Source organism: Apodemus sylvaticus, chromosome 5, assembly GCF_947179515.1.
Source record: "Apodemus sylvaticus chromosome 5, mApoSyl1.1, whole genome shotgun sequence".
Classification (NCBI taxonomy): domain Eukaryota; kingdom Metazoa; phylum Chordata; class Mammalia; order Rodentia; family Muridae; genus Apodemus; species Apodemus sylvaticus.
The window spans coordinates 135,123,590-135,144,379 of NC_067476.1; the positions used below are offsets into that span (position 1 = coordinate 135,123,590).

Sequence of the window (20,790 nt, forward strand, 5' to 3'; positions counted from 1 at the left end):
GACCCCATCTCAAGGGATGGTTTCTTATCCAATTTCTTGCTTAAAATCTCAGCGTAGGCTGTCAGGAACATCTCGTAAATAAGAAAAGGAATAGAAGACAAAACAGATAAATTGCCATGCTTAAGAGCTGAAAAATACACTCAGATTCAGACTGCCTCTGTGTTTGTTTCTGTTTGTCACCATGGAATCCTTACCCACCTAGTCTTCAAGGACTAGGTCCCAGGGTCCCCCATATCCGACTGGGGTGGTCCCCAGCATGCAAGCTTTGGACCTGGATTGCAGGAGGAAGAAGGGGAAGTGACTACTGAGTGCTGTGACTGGAGCTCGGGACAGCTCCAAAGTTGCACCAAGGTAGCACTGGGTCACTGTCCACAAAAGGGAGAAGCAGGGAGCTGAACAGCCAAAACTATAGCTCAATATTTTGCTCCAGCAAAGAGTTCTACAAGCAGTCCCAGGAGGCCTCCTTCTTTTGAAGTTTTTGCCTCAGTCTGTGGAACTTGTCACACAGATTCTACTAAGGTGGATATGGCACTTGCATAGCCCATTTCTCAACTTACAGTGGAGTTACCAACCTGTCCCACAAGTGGAAAGGTGCCCAGAATATTAGCAACTAAAGAGGGATATTAGAGAATGAGTTTTTTGCTTTGTGTCTTCTTCAGAGTTCAGGCAAACTGCAAGTACTTTTCACCTACTAGTTATGAGTCAACTCATAACATAGTTGTGGCCTATGTTCTGCTGAGATGTCGTTCCAGATGAGATGGTGTTCTGCTCTGCTCTAGACAGATTTTACTTGCTATCCTAAAAACTCTCTGGTTGAGACAGGTTAGCTTTCTGGTCAAGACACCTCTTGTTGCTAGCAAAAATTCTAAAAGCTCTCTAGGTGTCTCATGGGTTTTTTAAACAAAGTCAGAAAAAAAAATCTTGGATCTCCTGGCCAAGTCAAAAATACTGATAGAAAAATGCTAAAAGTAATTTTGGGTTATCAAAATCAGAATGCAAATAACAAAACAACAAAAACATTCTCAAAAGAGCTATGTTTTCTTCTCTGACAGGCTTGTCCGGATAGCTGCTAGAAAACATTTTAACAGAGCTCTGTCACCTCTTTCAGTAATTCTTGAGGTTGCTGGCCTCAGAAATCCCATTAGAACAAAAAAATACTTGAAGAGCTTCCTTTGCTCTCCAGATAGCTCAGCTCTTGTTACAGATTTTTTTTTAAATACTATTATCACTTCCTGCTAGTTCATCTCCTAAGGACCAAAAGCCCAGTTTTGTTTTGTTTTGTTTTGTTTTTTACATATTAATTTGGTCATTTATTCCAGGATCCCGTTTGATTATCCTATGAATCAGGAACCCAAGAACCCAACCCCTTGATACTTAGGAGGCAGCAAGTATATTTTTTTTTTAACATTGCAAAGAAGTTGGAGATCTTGCTTGCCTCCTCTGATAAGCATAGATAATGAAGCAGCTGGGTGGGAGTATGCTGGAGGGACACAGCATAGCTGAAAGCTGTAGAATGCTTCAAGTGGTGCTTAAGGGGCTATACTAGTAGCAATAAGGAAGATTTTGTTGTTAAGAGTGATTTTAACTGTGAGACCTGGCCCAAGAAGATTCAGTGGAAAACATCTGTATGTGGACTGTTTTTTTCCCCTGTGTGTGTGTGTGTGTGTGTGTGTATTTGTTTGTAATTTGGTGAAGAATATGGCTGGTATTTGCCCTTGTCTGAAAAGTCTACCTGAGGCTACAGTAAAGAGATTCAAATTAATTGAATGACAAAGGAATTCTCAAAAAATTCAGCGTAGACTCTGTTCTCTGCTTTAGTATGATGAAGACTGGTTTGATAAAAAAAGGATCAAGCTGAGAAAGGAAAAATATGAAATGTATGGTTCAATAGTGAGGCATCAGGAAGTGAATTGGAGCTAAAATGTTTGATCAAGGAGATACACAAATTAAGGGAGTGGTAACTCCAAGCAGTTAAGCACGGAGGTGCACACCTTTAATTCCAGGAGACAGGCAAGCATATCTCTGAGTTTAGGGCCAGCCTGGTACAGAGCAAGTTTCAAATAAAGAATAGCTTAAGTCCAGGTGCGGTGGTACAAGTCTTTTACTCCAGCATTCAGTAGATAGAGTCAAGCAGATCTCAGAATTCCAGGTCAATCTACAGAGGAAGTTCCAGGACAGCCAAGCTTAGGCAGTCAAAGAGTTGGAAAAACAGAAAGCTGGTGATAATGTAATAGAACAAGGAGGCCATGTTCCAGCTCAAGCAAGTGACAGAAGCAGCTTTTGCCATGTGGCTCTGGCTTTAGAATAAAAAATAGACAGGGATACTGGGACTACTGGTTAGCCTGAGCTAAGAATTTAGTGGTGATTAAGAAGAGCCCAACAGCCAGGCGTGGTGGCACATGCCTGTAATCCCAGCACTTGGGAGGCAGAGGCAGGCAGATTTCTGAGTTCGAGGTCAGCCTGTTCCAGGACACCCAGGACTACACAGAGAAACCCTGTCTCAAAAAAGAAGAAGAAGAAGAAGAAGAAGAAGAAGAAGAAGAAGAAGAAGAAGAAGAAGAAGAAGAAGAAGAAGAAGAAGAAGAAGAAGAAGAAGAGCCCAACATCACTGAGGTATAATCTGTGAAGTGTTTTCTAAAAGCACAAAGAAGCTGTGTTCCAGAGACAGCCAAGGTTTTACCTCCTGCTGCAGCTGGACTTGGTCATGTGTTAGAATCATCCCAGCAATTAGTGAAGGTACAGGCTCAGTTAGAGTGGATAGACCAGGACTGAAGGGGTCACAAAAAGAAGTTAAGGTTTGGCACCATGAAGAGAGACTATGAGAGCTATTGATGAGGCCTAGTTGCATCAGAAGACCCTAATGCATTGAAGATGCTCCTACCATGGAATGCTCATCAAGAACAGCCGTAGCAGTGGAGTAGAGTCAACAAGAGATAAGAGTACTACAGAAGGCAGACCTGAAGATGTCACTCAAGCCCTTGGTAGGATCACAGAAGATCACTTGTGGATCCTTGACACTGGAACAGGAAGCTGTAAGATTGAAGTTGCCTTAGTGACCTCAATGTGTTCGAGAAACCAGAGCTGTGGGATGTCTGCTGAGGAAGTCTGCTAACAGGGAGTGGGACCAACCCAGGAGAAAGAAGTTTATCCCAGTCAACAAAAATGAAAAGGGATTTGGAGATGTGAAGACTGAGGACCAAATTGCTATCAGACTTGGACTTTGTCTAGTTGGTTTCCTGATGTGCTTTGGTTGTTTTTTGCTTTTTTGTTTGTTTGTTTGCTTGTTTTGTTTTGTTTTTTTGTTTTTTGGTTTTTTTTGAGGCAGGGTTTCTCTGTATAGCCTTGGTTATTCTGGAACTCACTCTGTAGACCAGGCTGGCCTCGAACTCAGAAATCCGCCTGCCTCTACCTCCCAGAGTGCTGGGATTACAGGCGTGCACCATCACCGCCCAGTTTGTGCTTTGGGATTACAGTTAAGTCATTTATCGAATGTCTCAGAAGAGACTTTGACCTTTGAACTTTTAACATTGTTGAGACCATTATAGACCAAAGGGACTATGGAAGATTGACTAAATGTATTTGTTTATTATGTTATGGCTAGGTATGCCCCTCCCCCCCATACTCATGTGTTTGAACAAACCTACTTATAGGGACCACATAGTAGAATGTGGTTGTTTGAATATGTTTGGCCCAGGGAATGGCACTATCAGGAAGTGTAGCCTTGTTGTATGTAGTCATTGTGGCCTCATGGGAGGAAATGTGTCATTAAGGGGGTAGACCCCAAGAACCTCCTCTTAACCACATAGGAGCCAGTCATCTAGCTGCCTTCAAATGAAGATATAGAATTCTCAGGTCCTCTTGCACCGTGCCTAACAGGATGCTGCCATGGTCCAGACTTGATGACAGTAGACTGAACTTCTGAACCTATAAGCCTGCCCCAATAAATGTTGTCCTTATAAGAGTAGCCTTCATCATGGTGTCCGTTCACAGCAGTAAAATCCTAAGACACAGCCAAAACCCTCATATAAGATAAAATAACAACTAAATTATTTGTGTGTGTGTGAGTGTGTGTAGGGGGAGAGAGAGAGAGAGAGAGAGAGAGAGAGAGAGAGAGAGACTTATTGTTCAAGTTGGGCATAGTAGCACATTTCTTCAATTCCAGCAAATAGAACACAGAGGCAGGAAGATCACTTTGAGTTTTCAGAAAGCCCATCCTGGGAGCTAGAGAGATGGCTCAGAGGTTAAAAGCACTGACTGCTCTCCCAGAGGTCCTGATTTCAATTCCCAGAAATCACATGTTGTTTCACAACTATCTGTAATGGGATCTGATGCCCTCTTCTGGTGTGTCTGAAGAGAGCAACAGTATAGTCATACATAAAATAAATAAATCATTTAAAAAAAGAAAAAAGGAAAAAAGTCCAGGCTATGTAGTCAACATGCAAACACTGCAAAGAAGAATGAAATTAATAACATACATAAAAGAAGCACTGGAGGACTCTGACAACACAATCACTCTAAATATCGTATCAGTTATGTGGAATCAGTACCCCAACACTCATTTTCAAACATGAATATCTCAAAGCATAATAGCATGTGCTTTGTGGACAAATTTATATTCAGGAATTTGAGGCCACAGTATTCTACAAAGTCACTTCCACAGTATAACCCATTCCAAATAGACCTAATTTTTTTTTTTAAGGTGTATACTATTGTGGTGTCATGAACCAGGAAGAAACCATCAAAATGTTATCAGGCAAAAATTACTTTATAACTAAGATCAGTCTAGCAGTCTGCTCTGAATTGACAGAGAGAAGGGTCCCTGAGTAAGAGCAGAGGAAGCTTTTTTTTAAAGATTTATTTATTTATTTTATGTATATGAGTACACTGTAGCTGTACAGAGGGTTGTGAGCCATCATGTGGTTGCTGGGAATTGAACTCAGGACCTCTGCTAGCTCCAGCTTGTTATAATTTATTGTTATACATAAGTACACTGTAGCTGTCTTCAGATACACCAGAAGAGGGCATCAGGTCTCATTATGGTAGTTTTGAGCCACCGTATGTTTGCTGGAATTTGAACTCAGGACCTTTGGAAGCACAGTCAGTTCGCTTAACTTCTGAGTCATCTCTCCAGCCCAAGAGGAAGCTTTTCTCTCACAAGCAGAGCTGGTGAAATGGCTCAGCGGATAAGAGCCTGTGCTTCCAAAGGTCCTGAGTTCAAATCCCACCAAACACATGGTGGCTCAAAACTACCATAATGCCCTCTTCTGGTGTGTCTGAAGATAGCTACAGTGTACTTATATATAACAATAAATTATAACAAGCTGGAGCTTATTTATAATAATAAATAATTATTTATAATACTTATTTATAATAATAAATAAATCTTTGGGCCAGAGTTAGCAGGGCCAACTGGAGTGAACAGAGGTGCTAAATTTAATTCCTAATAACCACATGAAGGCTCCCCACCATCTGCACAGCAACAGAGTTCTCATATACATAAAATAAATAAATAAATCTTTAAAAAAAAAAGAAACTCATGAATGATGTACATTGTAAGTGATAACAAATGTGACCTTGTTTTGTAATTAGTAATTTAATTAAGTATCTGCCAGTTCTTAAAACATATCATGAACAATGGAACCAATTTACACTGTGTAAATCTCAAGATTATAGAGAAAAAACGAGTTAAAAAACCAAACTGACCTTCAACTTGGAACATGATTAGAGAAAAAAACCATAGGGAGCAATATAGAAATTAACAAAATTTTACTTTTATGATTAATTAAGAACAGAAAGAAAAAAAGTTTATCAGCTGGTCCTTTACAAATATAATTTTGATTTGTTTTCTTTGTTTGAGACAAGGTCTCATTTAGAATTCCAATTGACCTTGATTTACTAACACACTGTAATAAATAATACATATCGATTCAATCTTGGGATCACTCCTAACTTCAAAGGCATGGGACATATCATAACTACTCTAGGGATAATATTTGGAAAATATTCTTTCCTGTAGTTGGAACGGAAGATTTTCTGTGTCCTGAACTTCCAGAGAACACTTATGTATATGTGTCCTTCTATATCTATAGTTGGAAGGGAAGATTTTCTGTGTTCTGTGTATTTACCTTCCTACTGTTGTCATACAACACACCATGGGCAAAGCAAATTATAATAGAGAGCATCAAATTAGGTTTACAGTTCCAAAGAATTAGAGTCAATGATGGCAGCATAAACACGTGGGATCAGGAAGAAGTAAGAGCTCACACTTTGAACCTCAGACAAAAAATAGCGAGCACAATGAGCGTTGCCAGAAGCTTTTAACGTCTCAAAATGAACCCATGTGACACACCCCTTTCAAAAAAGGCCACACCCGGCTCCTTCCCAAACAATTCCATTTACGAGAAAATAAGGATTCAAGCGTGTGAGTCGAAGAGAGTCATTGGCATTTAACCACCGCATCTTTCTTCAACTCTTAGATGGTAAAAACTTTTTATCTAACCTTGCTATACCATATCTTTAAGACAGACTGTTAGATTTCCTATGTACAATGTCACAGGGTAAAAATCCTTATCTACAAAGAATCAGAAAATAGCAAGGGATGAACAAACAAAAGCAAGACCAAAATTCAGCAGGGAAAACTTCAAAGCTTGTAGGTCCTTGTTCATCTACTTGAGATTTTGATAAAATTGCCTGGACTCTAAAGGACTTAGGTAACCCCACTCTTTCATCTCTTCGCCTGAAGCATACATATATTCTTTTTTGGGGGGGGGGGGGTGGATTTGGTTTTTTTCAGACAGGGTTTCTCTGTATAGCCCTGGCTGTCCTGGAACTCACTCTGTAGACCAGGCTGGCCTCAAACTCAGAAACCTGCCTGCCTCTGCCTCCCAGAGTGCTGGGATTACAGGCGTGTGCCACCACTGCCTGGCTACATATATTCTTTTAGGCATACTCCACTACCTACCTGCAGGTGTTTTCAAACTTGGTCTTTGTATTCAAAATATCTTTTCTACTATTTTCTATTTTACTTTATTAAAAGTTAATTAGTGGGACTGAGGCAGTTGTGAAGAGCACTGTTAGAAGCATTTTCCTTCCCAGCCATGACATTGGCAGCTCACAATGGTCAGTAACTACAGTTCCATAAGAATCATAAATCTAAATAGTTGGTTATAAGTTGGTACCTGGCATTGACTTGGATGGTTACATAAATGAGAGATTTTTCTGTGAGTCCTGACCTGTAGGTTCAACAATTAGTGATATAAAAATAAACCTCTGTCCTACAAGTGAACATGAAAAAGCTCTTTGATAATTGTTTTCTGACTGTAACTGGCAACATGTAATGCAAAGAATGAAATTAATATTTTAGCAGGGAAGATAGATAGATGGATAGATAGATAGATAGATAGATAGATAGATAGAGATAGAGATATATCTCCAGGGGAAATATTCCATTATGATAGCTTAGATTTGGGGACAGTGCTGGGAATCTAGCTTGATAATTGGGACTGCAGTCAAGAGACAGAAATCAAATAGAAACCATTTTTAAAAAGCTCTAAACCTTGAGTGCTTTGACAGTAATCTCTTTCTCCAGGGAGGCTCCATTTACTGCAAAATGGCATTGTCAGCTTGGGATCCATGATCCTCAAAACATAAGTATTTCAGAGGATATTTTACATTCAAACCAAAAAGAAGTTAATTCTGGAGCCAAATATCAGTGAACATGACATAGTAAAACAGATTAATTTAATATATATATATTGCTTTTTTATAAATCAGTCACATAGGTTCTACAGTAATAGAACAAAGTTAGAATTAAGCAAGTTTAGAATACAGCATTTAAAATATGTGAGTGGAAGCATGACCTAAATGTGTTACCTCAAAGTGGAAAAATCCTTCATATAGACTTCAGATTGGAACCCATGACAATCTTAGTCTAGCCAGGGTTAAACAATATGGTAGAATGAAAATGTAGACTATGATCGTCCTACAGGGACCTCAGGAACAGACAACTTACAATGTTGCCATGGAGTTCACTGTTTCCTTTCTTTTCATTTGTTTGGCTGACCTGTAAATGGAATGGTCATGCTAGAGGATCAAGATCACCAACAACTGAGCCATTTCTCTTCTCTTATAGAAAGCAAGTCTAAGTGCAATATGATTTTGTTGCTAGAGTAACATTAAATACTTATTCAACTTATATGGTAACTAGAATGGTTTTTAAAAAAGAGGAAGGCATTTTGATGATAATAGACTGAATCTCTGAATCTGTAATCTAGCCCCAATTAAATGTCCTTTATTAGAGTTGCCTTTATCATGGTGTCTGTTCACAGCAATAAAACCAATAACTAAAACAGAAGTTGGTACAAGTACTGGGTTATTGCTATGGTAAACCTGACTATGTTTTTGTTTGGAAGAATGTGGATTTGGGGGATTTGGATTTGGAAAGTCATGGAATGCTTTAAGTCACGGCAGCTCAATGAGCCACCCTAGTAGGAATACTTTGGTGCTTAAGGTAATTTGAACTGTGAGGGTCTGGCTCAAGCATTTTCAAAAAAGAAGAATGCTAGTATGTGTCCTAGAGACTGTTCTTGTGATATTTTGGTGAAGAACATGGCTGCTATTTTGCCATTGTCTGAAGAGTCTGCCTGAGGCTAATGTGAAAGGATTCAGATTAATCATTTTGACAAAGAAGGTGCCAAAAAAACTAGCTTAGACTTCAACCTGTGGGTCAGTCCTCTGACGGGTGTTTTGATCAAGCATAGCAAGCCTAAAAAGAAAAAGTATGTAATACATGGCTCAAGTAATAAAGGGGTACCAGGAAGTAGAAAGGAACTGAATCCTGTGTTCAAGGTGATACACAGACTAAGGGAGTGGTGATCTCAGGGCAAGATCCCACTGAACTAACCTTATTTTTTGTGTTTGTGCTGTTGCTCTAGAATCAGGAATAGAAGGGACTTGTGCTGCACCTAGACTTAATAACAGGTAAGAATCACCTAGGTGGTACTGCTTTTGAAGGCATGAAGGGGTCATTCATGTAGATCATGAGGTTTGGTACTGTGAGAGCCTAGGAAAGGCCATTAGTGAAGGTGCAGCTCCAGCTGCAGTTGACAGCCCAGGACTGAAGGGGTCATGCAAAGAAGTTGAGGCTTAGCACCACCAGGAGAGACTATGAGAGGCAACTGGTGAAGCGTAGTGCAACAGAAGGCCCCAATGTATTGGAGGTGCTAGTACCATGGTATTACCATCAAGAATAGCAGCACCAGGGCTGGAGAGATGGTTCAGCAGTTAAGAGCACTGACTGCTCTTCTGAAGGTCCTGAGTTCAAATCCCAGAAACTACATGGTGGCTCACAATCATCCATAATGAGATCTGATGCCCTCTTCTGGTGTGTCTGAAGACAGCTACAATGTATTTCCATATAACTAAACAAATCTTTGGGTTGGAGCAAGCAAGGCCAGAGAGAGAAGAAAAAGTGTCTGAAGACAGCTACAGTGTACTTACATATAATAAATAAAGCTTAATAAATAAATAATAAAACAAAAATTAAAATTAAAAAAGAACAGCAGCACCAGTGGAGTAGAGTTAACCAGAGCCTAGAGTGCTACAGAGAGAAGACCTAGAAAAATAACCCAACTCATTTTCAGAAACCCAGAGGATATAGTAGAAGAAGAAGCTATAATATTGAAGTTGCCTGGGAAATTCCAAGATGTTAGAGAAGCCAGAGCCATGCGATTCTTGCTGACTGCTAACAAAGAATGGAACCAGCCCAGGAGAAATTTTTTGCAGTCAACACAGATGTAAGGAATTGGAGATATGAAGAGTGCTTTGACATCACACATGGAGATACTGAGTTTTGAGTTTGCCAGCTGATTTCTGGTCTTGATTTAGTCCAGTATTGTTCCAGCATGACATTTTGGAATTGTAATGTATATGTTGTGATGTCAGAGGTATATAATCTCCTTTTTGATTTTGATTTTATAGGGAATTACATTTAAGAGACTGTAAGAATCTCAGTAAAGACTTTGAATTTTGGACTTTTAAACATTGATGAGAGTGTGATAGACTATGGGATTTTTGAAGTTGGACTAAATGTATTTTGCATTAGGCTTAGATATGGCAGCTATAGGCTCATATATTTGAACAAGCCTATTGGGAGGAGGGAGTGGAATGTGTGTGGAGCATGGGAGTGGCACTATTAGGAAGTATGACCTATTTTGAAGAAGTGCCTCACTTTTGCAGTGGACTTTAAAGCTATGCCCAGTGGGTAAGAAGAGTCAGTCTTCCTCTAGTTTCCTTCTGGTCAAGATGTAGAACTCTCTGCTCCTCTGTTCCCATGCATACCTGGATGCTACCATGTGCCCTGCCTTGAACATTTGAACCTGTAAGCCAGCCAAAACTTTCTGCCCAAACAAAGTTGTCTTTTATAAGAATTGCTTGGTCAACATGTCTGTTCACACACATAAAGCCGTAACTAAATCAATTATCTCAGTACAGAATTTATAAGTGAAAGGATGTTAATTCTTCCTTGCTACTGTCTATGATCAATGTGTTTGGTTGTTGATTTATTTACGTAGTTAGTTTTTGAAAAGACTTACTCTCACAGTCAATTTGTTATATACAGAACACCCTTACATGATTTGTGGAAGGTTTTCTATGCCGTTACTACATCTTCACTAATTTTGATGTGAAAAGGAAGCACACAAATACTTGTGAAAACCATATAAATTCACCTGCCTGTATGATATACTTTTAGGAAAAAGTAACTTGATCATTTTCCTTGTAGTAAGAATAATAAGAATTAAGAGAATTCATTTCCAGTGCAACTGTCTGAATAAATTTCAGCACACATTTGTGGTACTTGATAAGTAGAAAGCATTAAAATTAAATGCCATGAGCTGGACATGACAGAATATACCTTTAATACAAGCACTTAAGAGGCAGAGGCAGGAGGATCTCTGTGAGTTTGAGGCCATCCTGGTCTATAAAGCAAGTCTTGGACAGCCAGGTCTCAGTTACACAGAGACTCTATATCTCAAAAAACATAAATAAATAAATAAATAAATAAATAAATAAATAAATAAATAAATAAATGAAATGCATGTTTAGATAGCCTTATTTATTAATGTTTATATATTTTGGAAGCTCTTTGCCCCCTCTCTGAAGAGAGAGAGAGAGAGAAAGTCTGCCTACTAGGCAGAGTGAAGGCCGGTCAAGGTCTGTTGGCAGATTTCCAAGGCTGCCTAGGCAGGGAGTGAAAAGGGGAGCTGCCTGTGAGGCTCACAGCTGCAGCTGAAGAGTCTAATCAGCTTCTTGGAAGGAACAAGGGAGTTTTCTGGGTGCGAGCAAATGTCTTGTGGATATTTTAGCAAACTGTTTCTGTTAGCCTGTGGTCTTGTTTTTCATGATACTCTAGGACAAGAAGGCTATGAGAATACACTTGCTGCTGGCATGGTATTCACCAGCAGGCTTCCAACCTCTGTCTCTTGCTTGTTGTTTCTGTCTTTCCTATAATCAACCTCACTCCCCCATTGGAGGACTGTTTGCTTTCATACCAGATGGTCTAGTACTTTGTGGCCCATGGTAGTTCTTTTTTTTTTTTTTTGTCAACTTGAAATGAGCTAGGATTGCTGGGCAGTGGTGGCACATGCCTTTAATCCCAGCACTTGGGAGGCAGAGGGAGGCAGATTTCTGAGTTCAAGACCAGCCTGGAAGAAAGAAAGAAAGAAAGAAAGAAAGAAAGAAAGAAAGAAAGAAAGAAAGAAAGAAAGGAAAGAAAGAAAGAAAGAAGGAAGGAAGGAAGGAAGGAAGGAAGGAAGGAAGGAAGGAAGGAAGGAAGGAAGGAAGGAAGGAAGGAAGGAAGGAAGGCGGCATGTGAGAGAGCTGGTACCTGGCACCCTGAGTAGGACCACACAACTCCCCTTCAGAGGACCTGAGTTTAGTTCCCCAAACCTACAAGATGCATAGTTAAACTGTAAGTCACATTAGCTACATGGAGAATATATGCCATTAGATTGTGTTCTGTATGTGAACATTCATTCATGTACATTCATATGTGTGTATATATGTGCATGAACACACACACACACACACACACACACACACATGAATATAAAAGGCCAAATGTTTCATTAAGAAAAGTAGCTAAAGAACCAAGCGGACAGGGTCCAGGCAGACCCTGCGCCCACGACCACTGGCCATTGCTGGCCAGCCAGGCTGCAAGCAGCGGCGGATTTACGGTGCCTTTCACCACACAGAAGCCACATCAGAACTCTGCCTCCCGCCAGTCAGTTACGAGGCCTCCATATTGGTTCTCGGTCGCCAGAGAAATCAGACTGAGGTATGCAAATATAACCCGAGACCAACATCGTGGGGATCTAAGCCCGACGGGCGTTGGCCTACACCCAGGCCCTGGGCTGATGGGGGGGGGGGGCACCGGGGTGCAAACCCGGCCAGGAGGTTTTTTTCCCCGGGCCGGCGCGCACACCACCGCCATTTTGCCTAAGGGAAGCCAGAGAGACCTAGCAGGCAAAACCAAACCAGCTAACAGGCATAGCCCGAGGCGGACATAGCAGGGGTCTCAGACGGTCAGGCCCTGGACTGCCCCCAGGTCCTGGGCTGCTCGGTGGGCCATCTGTGTGCTGACCCAGCCAGGAGCTTGTTTGCCCGGGCCGGCGTGCACCGCTGCCATTTTGCCTACGGGAAGCCAGAGAGACTAGCAGACAAAACCAAACCAGCTAACAGGCATAGCCCAAGGCGGACATAGCAGGGGTCTCAGACGGTCAGGCCCTGGACTGCCCCCAGGCCCTGGGCTGCTCGGTGGGTCATCTGTGTGCTGACCTGGCCAGGAGGTTGTTAGCCCAGCAGACTCTCCCAGCACTCTCAGAGAGCGCGCCCACGCCACCATCCTAGCCACCTGACAGACCCAATTAACACTCACAGCTGAGGGGAACTTTGCTCTGACATTGGCCTGCCAGGCTTATGCCTAGACTCAGGGCCTGAGCAGCTAGGCTAGCCTTGTGTGCACCAACCCGGTTGGGAGTTCTGCTGCCCAGCAGAGAGATCAGCACACAGAAAAGGTCCCTGCAGCATACAGCCTCAGCGCTCCCTGAAGGAGCAAACGGGCACCTTCTGGCTCACAGACACAATCTGGGGCAAAGAACACTAGGGCTGCAAGGGCACCCAAGAGGAGGAAAGCACATCAGCAATCTGCAAAAGGGAAAACCCTGCCCTCTAGTGTTGCAGAAATAGCCCTAGAGCCTCTCAGGAGGCTGAAACACCAGCCAGAGACAAGACCAATTAGCTCCAGAGAACAAGATGGCAAAGGGCAAACGCAGGAACGCTACTAACAGAAATCTAGGCAATATGGCAGCATCTGAACCAAACTCTCCAACATCAGCAAGTCCTGGTTATGCCAACACACCAGAGAAACAAGATTTGGATTTTAAATCACTGTTCATGATGCTGCTAGAAGAACACAAAAAGGACATGAATGAATCTCTTAAAGAAATGCAGAGGAACATGAATAAGCTAGAAACCCGTATAATGGAAGCACAAAAAACACTTAAAGAAATGCAGGAGAATAAGGCCCAAGAGATAGAAGCCAATAAAGAAGAAAGGCAAAAAAACCTTAAAGAAATGCAAGAGAACTTGAGTCAACAGGCAGAAGTCATGAAAGAGGAAACACAAAAATCTCTTAAAGAATTACAGGAAAACACAGACAAACAAATGATGGAAATGAGCAAAACCATCCTGGACCTAAAAACAGAAGTAGAAACAACTAAGAAATCACAAAGGGAGACAACTTTGGAGATAGAAAACCTTGAGAAGAAATCAGGGGCCATAGATGCAAATATAAACAACAGAATACAAGAGATGGAAGAAAGAATCTCAGATGCCGAAGATACTATAGAAACCATTGACTCAACTGTCAAAGAAAATGCAAAATGCAAAAAGCTTGTATCCCAGAACATCCAGGAAATCCAGGATACAATGAGAAGACCAAACCTAAGGATTATAGGTATAGATGAGAGTAAAGATTTACAACAGAAAGGGCCAGCAAATATCTTCAACAAAATTATGGAAGAAAACTTTCCTAACTTAAAGAGAGAGATGCCTATGAATATACAAGAAGCCTACAGAACTCCAAACAGACTGGACCTGAGCAGAAATACCTCCCGTCACATAATAATCAAAACCCCAAATGCTCTAAACAAAGAAAGAATATTAAAGGCAGTAAGAGAGAAAGGCCAAGTAACATATAAAGGAAGACCTATCAGAATCACACCAGACTTCTCACCAGAGACCATGAAAGCTAGAAGATCCTGGGCAGATCTCATGCAGACTCTAAGAGAACACAAATGTCAGCCAAGACTACTATACCCAGCAAAACTCTCATTCACCATAGATGGAGAAACCAAGATATTCCATGACAAAACCAAATTCACACAATATTTTACCACAAACCCAGCTCTGCAAAGAATAATAGGAGGAAAACTCCAATACAAGGAGGGAAACTACACACTGGAAAAAAGCAAGATAGTTACCTTCCTTCATCAAACCCAAAAGAAGATAACCACTCAAATATAAAAAGAACATCAAAAATGACAGGAAGTAATAATCAATATTCCCTAATATCTCTTAACATCAATGGTCTCAATTCCCCAATAAAAAGGCATAGACTAACAGACTGGATAAGGCAACAGGACCCTACAATTTGCTGTATACAGGAGACACACTTCAGTGTCAAAGATAAAAACTACCTCAGAGTAAAAGGCTGGAGGACAATCTTACAAGCCAATGGTCACAGGAAACGAGCAGGAGTAGCCATTCTAATATCAGATAAAATTGACTTTCAACCTAAAGTCATCAAAAGAGACACAGAAGGACATTTCTTGCTGGTCAAAGGAAAAATCCACCAAGAAGAACTTTCAATTCTGAACATCTATGAGCCAAATGCAAGGGCACCCTCATTCGTAAAAGAAACCTTACTAAAGCTCAAAGCACACATTGCACCTAACACAGTAATTGTGAGGGACTTCAACATTCCACTTTCCTCAATGGACCGATCGGGAAAACAGAAACTAAACAGGGACACAGTAAAACTAATTGAGGCTTTGGATCAATTGAAATTGACTGATATTTATAGAACATTTCACCCTAAAGCAAAAGAATATACCTTTTTCTCAGCACCTCATGGTACCTTCTCCAAAATCGACCATATAATTGGACACAAGGCAGACCTCAACAAATATAAGAAGATCGAACTAATCCCATGCCTCCTATCAGATCACTATGGAGTAAAAGTGATCTTCAATGGCAACAAAAACAACAGAAAACCCACATACACGTGGAAACTGAACAATATTCTACTCAATGATACCTTGGTCAAGGAAGAAACAAAGAAAGAAATTAAAGACTTTTTAGAACACAATGAAAATGAAAACACAACATACCCAAATCTATGGGACACAATGAAAGCAGTGCTAAGAGGAAAACTCATAGCCCTGAGTGCCTCCAAAAAGAAAATGGAGAGAGCATACATTACCAGCTTAATGACACACCTGAAAGCCCTGGAACAAAAAGAAGCTATTTCACCCAGGAGTAGAAGGCAGGAAATCATCAAACTCAGGGCCGAAATCAATCAAGTAGAAACAAAGAGAACCATACAAAAAATCAACAAAACCAGGAGCTGGTACTTTGAGAAAATCAACAAGATAGATAAACCCTTAGCCAGACTGACCAAAGGGCACAGAGAAAGTATCCAAATTAACAAACTTAGAAATGAAAAGGGAGATATAACAACGGAAACTGAGAAAATCCAAAAAATCATCAGATCCTACTACAAGAGACTGTACTCAACACAACTGGAGAATCTGGAGGAAATGGACAATTTCCTTGACAGATACCAAATACCAAAATTAAATCAGGACCAACTAGACCATCTAAACAGTCCCATAATGTTTAAAGAAATAGAAGGAGTCATAGAAAGTCTTCCAACCAAAAAAAAGCACAGGACCAGATGGTTTCAGCGCAGAATTCTATCAGACCTTCAAAGAAGAGTTAACACCAATACTCTTCAAACTGTTCCACAAAATAGAAACAGAAGGAACACTACCCAATTCCTTCTATGAAGCCACAATTACGCTGATACCAAAGCCACACAAAGATCCAACAAAGAAAGAGAACTACAGACCAATTTCCCTTATGAACTTCGATGCAAAAATACTCAATAAAATTCTTGCCAACCGAATCCAAGAACACATCAAAATGATCATCCACCATGATCAAATAGGCTTTATCCCGGGAATGCAGGGTTGGTTCAATATACGGAAATCCATCAATGCAATCCACTACATAAACAAACTCAAAGAACAAAACCACATGGTCATTTCATTGGATGCTGAAAAAGCATTTGACAAAATTCAGCATCCTTTCATGCTTAAAGTCTTGGAGAGAACAGGAATTCAAGGCCCATACCTAAACATAGTAAAAGCAATATACAGCAAACCGGTAGCCAGCATCAAACTAAATGGAGAGAAACTTGAAGCAATCCCACTGAAATCAGGGACCAGACAAGGCTACCCCCTTTCTCCTTATCTTTTCAATATTGTACTTGAGGTACTAGCTCGGGCAATTAGACAACATAAGGAGGTCAAAGGGATACAAATTGGAAAGGAAGAAGTCAAACTTTCATTATTTGCAGACGACATAATAGTCTACCTAAGTGACCCAAAAAACTCCACTAGAGAGCTCCTACAGCTGATAAACAACTTCAGCAAAGTGGCAGGTTATAAAATCAACTCAAGCAAATCAGTGGCCTTCCTATACTCAAAGGATAAGCAGGCTGAGAAAGAAATTAGGGAAATGACCCCCTTCACAATAGCCACAAACAGTATAAAGTATCTTGGGGTGACTCTTACCAAACATGTGAAAGATCTATATGACAAGAACTTCAAGACTCTGAAGAAGGAAATGGAAGAAGACCTCAAAAAATGGGAAAACCTCCCATGCTCATGGATTGGTAGAATCAATATAGTTAAAATGGCCATTTTGCCAAAAGCAATATACAGATTCAATGCAATACCCATCAAAATCCCAACTCAATTCTTCACAAAGTTAGAAAGAGCAATTATCAAATTCATCTGGAACAACAAAAAACCCAGGATAGCTAAAACTATTCTCAGCAACAAAAGAAAGTCTGGGGGAATCAGTATCCCTGACCTCAAGCAATACTACAGAGCAATAGTGTTAAAAACTGCATGGTATTGGTACAGTGACAGGCAGGAGGATCAATGGAACAGGATTGAAGATCCAGAAATGAACCCACACACCTATGGCCACTTGATCCTCGACAAAGAGGCTGAAAACATCCAATGGAAAAAAGATAGCCTTTTCAACAAATGGTGCTGGTTCAACTGGAGGGCAGCATGCAGAAGAAGGCGAATTGATCCATTCTTGTCTCCTTGTACTAAGCTCAAATCCAAATGGATCAAGGACCTCCACATAAAGCCAGACACTCTGAAGCTAATAGAAAAGAAACTGGGGAAGACCCTTGAGGACATCGGTACAGGGAGAAAGTTTCTGAACAGAACACCAACAGCGTATGCTCTAAGAGCAAGAATTGACAAATGGGACCTCATAAATTTACAAAGTTTCTGTAAGGCAAAGGACACCATCCAGAGGACAAATCGGCAACCAACAAATTGGGAAAAGATCTTCACAAATCCTACATCAGATAGAGGGCTAATATCCAATATATATAAAGAACTCAAGAAGTTAGACTCCAGAAAACCGAACAACCCTATTAAAAATGGGGTACAGAGTTAAACAAAGAATTCACACCTGAAGAACTTCGGATGGCGCAGAAGCATCTTAAAAAATGCTCAACTTCATTAGTCATTAGGGAAATGCAAATCAAAACAACCCTGAGATTTCATCTTACACCAGTCAGAATGGCTAAGATTAAAAATTCAGGAGACAGCAGGTGTTGGAGAGGGTGTGGAGAAAGAGGAACACTCCTCCACTGCTGGTGGGGCTGCAAATTGGTACAACCACTCTGGAAATCAGTCTGGCGGTTCCTTTGAAAACTGGGCACCTCACTTCCAGAAGATCCTGCTATACCACTCCTGGGCATATACCCAGAGGATTCCCCACCATGTAATAAGGATACATGCTCTACTATGTTCATAGCAGCCCTATTTATAATTGCCAGATGCTGGAAAGAACCCAGGTATCCCTCAACAGAGGAGTGGATACAAAAAATGTGGTACATCTACACAATGGAGTACTATTCAGCCATTAGAAACAATGAATTCATGAAATTCTTAGGCAAATGGATGGAGCTAGAGAACATCATACTAAGTGAGGTAACCCAGACTCAAAAGCTGAATCATGGTATGCAGTCACTAATAAGTGGTTATTAACCTAGAAAACTGGAATACCCAAAACATAATCCACACATCAAATGAGGTACAAGGAGAAAGGAGGAGTGGCCCCTGGTTCTGGAAAGACTCAGTGAAACAGTATTTGGCAAAACCAGAACGGGGAAGTGGGAAGGGGTGGGTGGGAGGACAGGGAAAGAGAAGGGGACTTAAGGGACTTTCGGGGAGTGGGGGGCTAGAAAAGGGGAAATCATTTGAAATGTAAATAAATTATATCGAATAAAAATAAATAAATAAATAAAAAAAAGAAAGAAAAGTAGCTAAACAAGTGTGGAGACTAAAGAAGTATAAAGCATTGCTCCATTGCCTCAACTGTACTTTCTGCTTCCAGATTCCTACACTGGTTTAATATTTTCTCTGGTTTCCCTCCATAATAGTGTTTAATAAGTATGTATAAGTTAAGTAAAGACTTCCCCCCTCCCCAATTGCTTTTCCTCATGGTATTTATCTCAGTAACGGAAAGCAAACTAATATAGACATTTGTACCTAAATCATGGGAATATTGCTGGACATGTTTCACGTACTGATTAGGTGATGATAGTAGATGTCTTTTGAACTTCTTTCTGTAATAGCCATAGAATATTTAGAGCCTAGTAAGGTATTGCATCAACTTTAAATAAAATGCTGAGAGCAATGCCCATGATAGAGACCTGGCTTATGAATCCATAAATACACCTGTTAGGACCGTGTATGTGGTGTGTTTGTATTAATCATACATTATTTCTGGATATCTGGGGAAGACAAATCATTAAAGATTAGCAATAGAAAAGTATTCCTGAAGTGAAATATTGGTTTTATCAGCTAATCAGATGATATGAGAAATCAAATGTGTTATAAAGTCAACTCAAGCAAATCAGTGGCCTTCCTATACTCAAAGGATAAGCAGGCTGAGAAAGAAATTAGGGAAATGATCCCCTTCACAATAGCCACAAACAGTATAAAGTATCTTGGGGTGACTCTTACCAAACATGTGAAAGATCTGTATGACAAGAACTTCAAGACTCTGAAGAAGGAAATGGAAGAAGACCTCAAAAAATGGGAAAACCTCCCATGCTCATGGATCGGCAGAATCAATATAGTTAAAATGGCCATTTTGCCTAAAGCACTATACAGATTCAATGCAATACCCATCAAAATCCCAACTCAATTCTTCACAGAGCTAGAAAGAGCAATTATCAAATTCATCTGGAACAACAAAAAACCCAGGATAGCTAAAACTATTCTCAGCAACAAAAGGAAATCTGGGGGAATCAGTATCCCTGACCTCAAGCAATACTACAGAGCAATAGTGTTAAAAACTGCATGGTATTGGTACAGTGACAGACAGGAGGATCAATGGAACAGGATTGAAGATCCAGAAATGAACCCACACACCTATGGCCACTTGATCCTCGACAAAGAGGCTGAAAACATCCAATGGAAAAAAGATAGCCTTTTCAACAAATGGTGCTGGTTCAACTGGAGGTCAGCATGCAGAAGAATGCGAATTGATCCATCCTTGTCTCCTTGTACTAAGCTCAAATCCAAATGGATCAAGGACCTCCACATAAAGCCAGACACTCTGAAGCTAATAGAAAAAAAACTGGGGAAGACCCTTGAGGACATCGGTACAGGGAGAAAGTTTCTGAACAGAACACCAATAGCGTATGCTCTAAGAGCAAGAATTGACAAATGGGACCTCATAAAATTACAAAGTTTCTGTAAGGCAAAGGACACCATCAAGAGGACAAATCGGCAACCAACAAATTGGGAAAAGATCTTCACCAATCCCACATCAGATAGAGGGCTAATATCCAATATATATAAAGAACTCAAGAAGTTAGACTCCAGAAAACCAAACAACCCTATTAAAAAATGGGGTACAGAGTTAAACAAAGAATTCTCACCTGAAGAACTTCGGATGGCGGAGAAGCATCTTAAAAAATGCTCAACTTCATTAGTCATTAGGGAAATGCAAATCAAAACAACCCTAAGATTTCATCTTACACCAGTCAGAATGGCTAAGATTAAAAATTCAGGAGACAGCAGGTGTTGGAGAGGGTGTGGAGAAAGAGGAACACTCCTCCACTGCTGGTGGGGTTGCAAATTGGTACAACCACTCTGGAAATCAGTCTGGCGGTTCCTCCGAAAACTGGGCACCTTACTTCCAGAAGATCCTGCTATACCACTCCTGGGCATATACCCAGAAGACTCCCCACCATGTAATAAGGATACATGTTCTACTATGTTCATAGCAGCCCTATTTGTAATTGCCAGATGCTGGAAAGAACCCAGGTATCCCTCAACAGAAGAGTGGATGCAAAAAATGTGGTATATCTACACAATGGAGTACTATTCAGCCATTAGAAACAAT

At 40.6% G+C, this 20,790-nt stretch overlaps 1 protein-coding gene across 1 annotated transcript in view; it reads left to right on the top strand.

The window, feature by feature from the left end:
- LOC127684951 (zinc finger protein 260-like) overlaps positions 1-20,790 on the top strand; it is a 145,664-nt gene that overhangs the window by 56,373 nt on the left and 68,501 nt on the right. The window lies entirely within an intron of this gene.